This window comes from Mya arenaria, chromosome 10, assembly GCF_026914265.1.
Source record: "Mya arenaria isolate MELC-2E11 chromosome 10, ASM2691426v1".
Lineage (NCBI taxonomy): Eukaryota > Metazoa > Mollusca > Bivalvia > Myida > Myidae > Mya > Mya arenaria.
This window is the reverse complement of record NC_069131.1, coordinates 13,663,068-13,669,022: the sequence shown is the minus strand read 5'-3', so window position 1 is coordinate 13,669,022 and position 5,955 is coordinate 13,663,068. Positions and strand designations below refer to the sequence as shown.

General features: G+C 33.8%; 1 long non-coding RNA gene across 1 annotated transcript; it reads left to right on the top strand.

Annotated features, from left to right (window-relative positions):
• The first annotated feature begins 576 nt into the window (after positions 1–576).
• On the top strand, positions 577–5,424 carry LOC128206625 (uncharacterized). The gene is made up of 3 exons (XR_008256522.1): positions 577–809; positions 2,218–2,497; positions 4,603–5,424. It is a non-coding gene; the product is annotated as an uncharacterized LOC128206625 (long non-coding RNA).
• The last annotated feature ends 531 nt before the right edge of the window (positions 5,425–5,955 follow it).

Sequence of the window (5,955 nt, the reverse complement as noted above, 5' to 3'; positions counted from 1 at the left end):
TTTGTTATAATGAAAACAGTCTTTATGTTCTATTCGTAGTAAAGTGTCGGTACAGTAATTAGAATAGAACAAACATGCTTTGCTGCTCCTAAGTGTCTGTACGGTATGATGGCTCTACATATGGTATTCACCCAAATAGTTGACTACCCGAATTGTCCTTGTTTTTTCCATCTTACAAAGAACCGCCTCATCTTTATGTGATTTTGATGTTTAGATGTTTAATACACTAACATATTCGCTTCCTTGTCAACCATGTTTGTTTTAGTTATAACGCACTTATATGAAAGTACATGACTTTGTAATTTTCCATTCTTTGTAACATGTGTCTTCACTGGTGAAAGAAGGAAGCAGGACAAATTATGTTTGTTTCATATAACCTGACACTAAACGGAAATAATAACAACTTGTTTATTACCTATAAAGTCATCAACAGGTAGTTAAGTTGTCCAGAAAAATAACAACTCATTTCAGTCGATACAAAAGCCTCCTACAGGGGTTCTAGAAGGTGAAGATCAGCTGATGAAATCACATACTTAAGGAAGAATATTTTGAATCTCTTTGCGTTAAATCCTTTTAATTTGGCTAAAATAGAACTTTGTATTCTTCACAGTTTGATAATGTTTTTGATTCCTTCTTTCCTAAAACTAGAGGTGTTTCTTTTTGTATTCAAAACATATCCTTATATGGAAATATTACAATACGAAACGAGACTGTGCAAAATATATATAAATGCAGAACTAACGCTGCATCAGTGGACATAACAGTGCCATCCCATGTACGGATAACAATCGTATAGCTACTAGTTTCAGGTAACCATGCATTATCTGATAACTGATTTGTGATGAAATATTTTTCGGCTGCCATGCTTGATACTGCTGCTGTAATTTAACTATTCGCTCATGCTTACTAAATCCGTATCACTGTGATGTATATACTACTGTTATTAGTTGATATCATATATTTATAATTATGGGTTAATACTATTTAAAATTTGAAAATAACCTGATTATATGCATTTAGGTAAAATGAATATTTTGGATCAATATATTAAATCATATGCATTGGTTACGCATGATGTTTTTTTAATCTGATGTGTATTTTTCGTGCGTTCATACAGTACGAACAATTGTGCGCGATATTGCATATGTCTAAATTGTGTAAGCGGTTCTTGGCAATTTCACAAACACTAATATAAACATAACATCAAGAAGTGTTTTCTTACGACACCCAATATAATTTATAATTTGTGTGTTGAAAATCGTAACTGTTTGTCGGTCTCCTGCGTGCTGTGGAAGACAAGCCGTGGGCCCCGATTGTTTTGCCAGAGGGTTGTGCATATTTTAATGCAACTTGACCCCAAATTATTTTGCTATTAATTCACATGGTTTTATAAGAAGATAAACAATATATAGGAAAACACTGAAACAAATATTACAAACAAGAATTGTTTGCCCTGAATATTGCAAGTAATTAACTTGAGTTTCAGTTGAAATTAACAATGCACCTTCAACTTTATCAATAATGTGTGTATAGTCATATATTATGTCATATATTATACATATTGGTAATCGAACGCAATATCCATTTAAATAATACAGGAACTGTTTGGAGTCACCTTGCATCAATTTTTAACATAATCGTTAATTGAACTATAAAACAAAAAGATTAAGTTCAAATTACCTTAAAGAGACTCAGCTTAAGTAAAAAGTATTTTATATTTTCAAGGCACATCTCCCGCGTAAAATATAAACCATCGATGAAAACGTTCTGTTTATTTAAACTAGACGACTTTCTATTACGTTTGATTGGTGAAATATCAAAGTCAAAATCAATCTTATATAGCTACACCGAACGAAAAGGCTTCTTATTTGTAGTGTTTTAGCTTTTTGAAGTCCTCTAATAGATGGAAGAGAAATTCATTGAGTGTTTTTGATTTAAAGTACCAGTCAGCTGGTATAGATGTTGTTTAATCAAAACAAAGTCTCTTAAGGTATATTTCTGATAGATGGTTAAAAGGAAAATTCTCTTTATTTGAAAGCATGTTCATGTTCCTTCTATGTTACCTCTGATATTGAATGATTAACAGTAATTCGGTTTATGTATTTTGCTATTGAAAGAGAAAAACGGATCTTATGTAACATCTGATCTAGGTGTATTCCACGCGGGTAGCTTTTCTATATCGTTAATATAATTCTAACAACTAAATCACTTTTTCAGTGAACGCATCGCAATATGACTGGACTACTTCAGCTGTTGTTATTGGTAAGCACGACCGTTGCCTCGGAGCCATCTTATCCAGCGTGCTCCAAATATGACTACGAGCAAAATTTGCTTGAGAGAATGATCCGTATGGAGTTCACTGTTGAGCAAGACCTAACGCGGCTCAAAAATGAAAACAAACGCTTGTCTGCGCTCGTTGATACCCTAATGGACCAACAGGAACATGCGTAGCGTAGACTGGTTTCGCGGATTGAAGATGTTGTGAGAAACCAAACCTGTAAGTCTGTTTGTGTATTTGATGAAAAAGATCAGACATTATCGATATATATATATATAACATATATATTTATTGATTTATAAACCATTATGATATCATTTGTTTTCCTCATTTAACATGTGGAACGTATCCAATTATATTGTATACAATGTAAGAAATTATTAATCTTAGGTCATGCACTTTTCTTTGCTAAGACATGTTTCAGTTTATGTGTTACGACCACCAAAAGAGAAAGATAAACCAGCAACAATATTCATATTAACTAGCATTTTTACAAAAGTATTTTAAAGAAGTAATGTGAACTATCAAATCCCCAGAATAAAGAATAATGTACAAAAAAATCACAAATTATCTTAAAAATAATTTAATCCACATGAAATAGTGAATACAATATTTGTCAAACAACACTTTCAAAGTTAGTCCCATACAATATTAAATGTAATCCAAATTTTTTTAGCTTAATTGAATCAAAATATATTTAAACATTCAAGCACAGATGAGATTTTTACTATTATTCGTTTTTTTTAATGAATTTAATTAACCAAAGATCTCAGTTCAGAAAAGCGTGGCCTTATATGCAAATTAAAAATGTTCCAAATCATATTAGAATCTACAGGAACTTTTCACTCAAATTCTATAATTAACTTGTTTATTAAAAACGTCAATACATTGAAAAAATAGCAAAAAAAATAGAATCTTGAGATATATACTCAATCAGTTAAGGATCGCAATTTCTTATAACTGCAAGAAAAGAACAAAAGCCGCGCGAGCGAAATGTTCAGGAACCATAAATGTGCAGAGTACAAGTCATGTCAAGTAAAAATGCAGAAATTCGTTCAAAATTGATTTATTTGGCATTGTTTAGAGTTGTGTATGTTTTAAAGTAAGCATATAAATAAGTATCGTATATTTCTCGAGATGCACGGCAAAGAGGTATTATTTTCTCATAAAATTAATATTAACATTTTTAATCCGCGAAACCAGTCTACGCTCCGCAACTTCGTGACATTCATTTATTCGCGTTTAAACCGACTGTGGGTTCACTTATTTGCGGTTGGACATACGCAAACTCGTCCTGGTGTTACTGGATATAACAGACACAAGGCGTTCGCTTTATGAAAAATATGTAAAATAGTAACTTTACATCGAAAGCACATTTGTACTAACACCATGTAACATACACTGCTCACCGCAGGACTAACTACCATGCACCAGGCTCTTCGCACAAGCACCTTTACCCTATTTCACCATACACCACATACAAAACACAATACACCATACACCATAAATCTGGAACTATGTCACATGCGCAATGCACCATTCCATGAATAATTCACTGTGAACCATAACACCATCGATCATATACTCTGCCTAATACAACCATATACCATATACCATATAGCATACAGCATGCACTATATACTATTCACCAAATACTATACACCAAACACCATATATCACCGTGTACCATGCCACACAAATTGCCCTATCCTATACTTTAACCGCAAACACAGCTTAAAGTGTATATACTTTATATTTAAGGAGAAATCGAGCACATGTCCAAAAGTATAAATATCGGTTATAAACAAGTAAATAGCAATCATATGTTCCGAAAATATTGCAAAACAGTGCTTTTCGAGGAAATAATGGGCCTTCGAGAACGCGTCTTTATTCTTGTGCATGTTTTATAACTTTGCAACTGCCATTCAAATAATACAAGTATACGATGTGTTTGTGTAATGGTCTAGCGATTAATTATATGGCTAACTCACCTACTGTCATATAGGAGGGCAGACGGACCGAAGGACGAGTTTCCAACGGAACAGATCATTTCACTAGTGGCCTTAACTCTCAATCTATGAAATACAGAAGGAAAATAAAACAACTGTTGTGGAAAATATGTTCGTGTAGACTGTACATACCTGTTACAATAAATGATCACATAATCAAAGTGTTTGTGAATTGTGATTTCCAACATTCGTTACTACTCCCAAGTCTTCATCATCGGATTTTTTATATCGCTAGCATTTATTAATGTCTTTTTTATATTATCACTAGTTTACAAATTTTTTTCACAGCATAGACAATTGAACATTATGTTTCAGACGAAATCGCTACTCCACTGGTGTACTTTCACGCCCGCTCTCCACAGAGAAGTAGCCTGTCCACTGGCGAGGTGATAAAGTACACGGTAGTGGAGACCAACCAGGGAAACGGCTACAGCTCCACCACGGGCAAGTTCACCGCTCCAGCACGGGGACTCTACTTGTTCTTCATGCACACATGTACGACTGAAGGTCAAGTTGATCTTCTCCAGATAGTGAAGGAAGGCTCAATCCTCATCGCAAGTCTACATCAAGACAAGGAAGTTTCTTCCTGCTCTAGTAGTCAGGTGTTTGTACGGCTTGATACCGGGGAAGCAGTCTGGGTACGAAGCTCCGATGGGGGTTCGAACAGAAATCTGGATGAGGCTCATCCTTACCGTTGGACCAGTTTTGGTGGTGCTGTCATTCACAAATGACCTGCTGATGTCAATGACCTTTAACACAACAGATACAATGAAAGTGGAATAAAGAATCGTAGTGATTTATTAGTTATTTTAAAGATAAAATATTAACATCATTTGATATATTTCGGTTACTATTTATATTTCTATATAAACATTGTAAGATATCTTTTGCGTACCTCGCCAGCTCGCCAGCATGATATTTCATGTATTTGTTCTTGTTAAAACTGCGAACACATGTGTTAAAATGAAATATTTGTTTGTGCTGTAACTACGGACGCTGTATTCTAATGATGTATGCTTTGTAGGCTCAACCGCTCTTTATTTCTTATATGATCAGTAATGCATGTATCGTTCAATCAGTTGTTTTATAACCAGTGTCATTAGTTTTGTGAATTTGTGAATAAATTTGATAACACTCCTTGATATTCATACTTATAAATCACCTATATAAGTGATGACGTCAGTAATGAATGCATCGTTTCCCTTCAGTCCGTTGTTTTATGACCTTCTTCTAGAATAAACAATTGCAGATTGATTTTTTAGTTTGTGAATAAATATTATTTGGTAAAACTGTTTGATACGCACATTTATAATTTACTGTTAAATACAAAAGTCGTGAAGTACCTTTATATTTTAAACATTAAATTGTGTTTCTTCAAGAATTACAAGGAATGGTCAACAATTGCACGAGTTATGACCGAGAGAAACATCGATATACATTGTCAAGGCAATGCTTGTTTCATTACTGTTTTCATCTCAATATCAAAATACCATGGCAGGAAAAACAAGATCACTGGATCAAGTGTATAGGTAATATTAAGAAATCATAGCTCGTATGGCAAACAGTTAATGTCTAAACTATTCATTAGAATGGCACTCACAGTCGGTCTAAAAACATTTACCACGGGCCGTTTTTAATATAAAACCTCATAACTTACTGATTCCATGG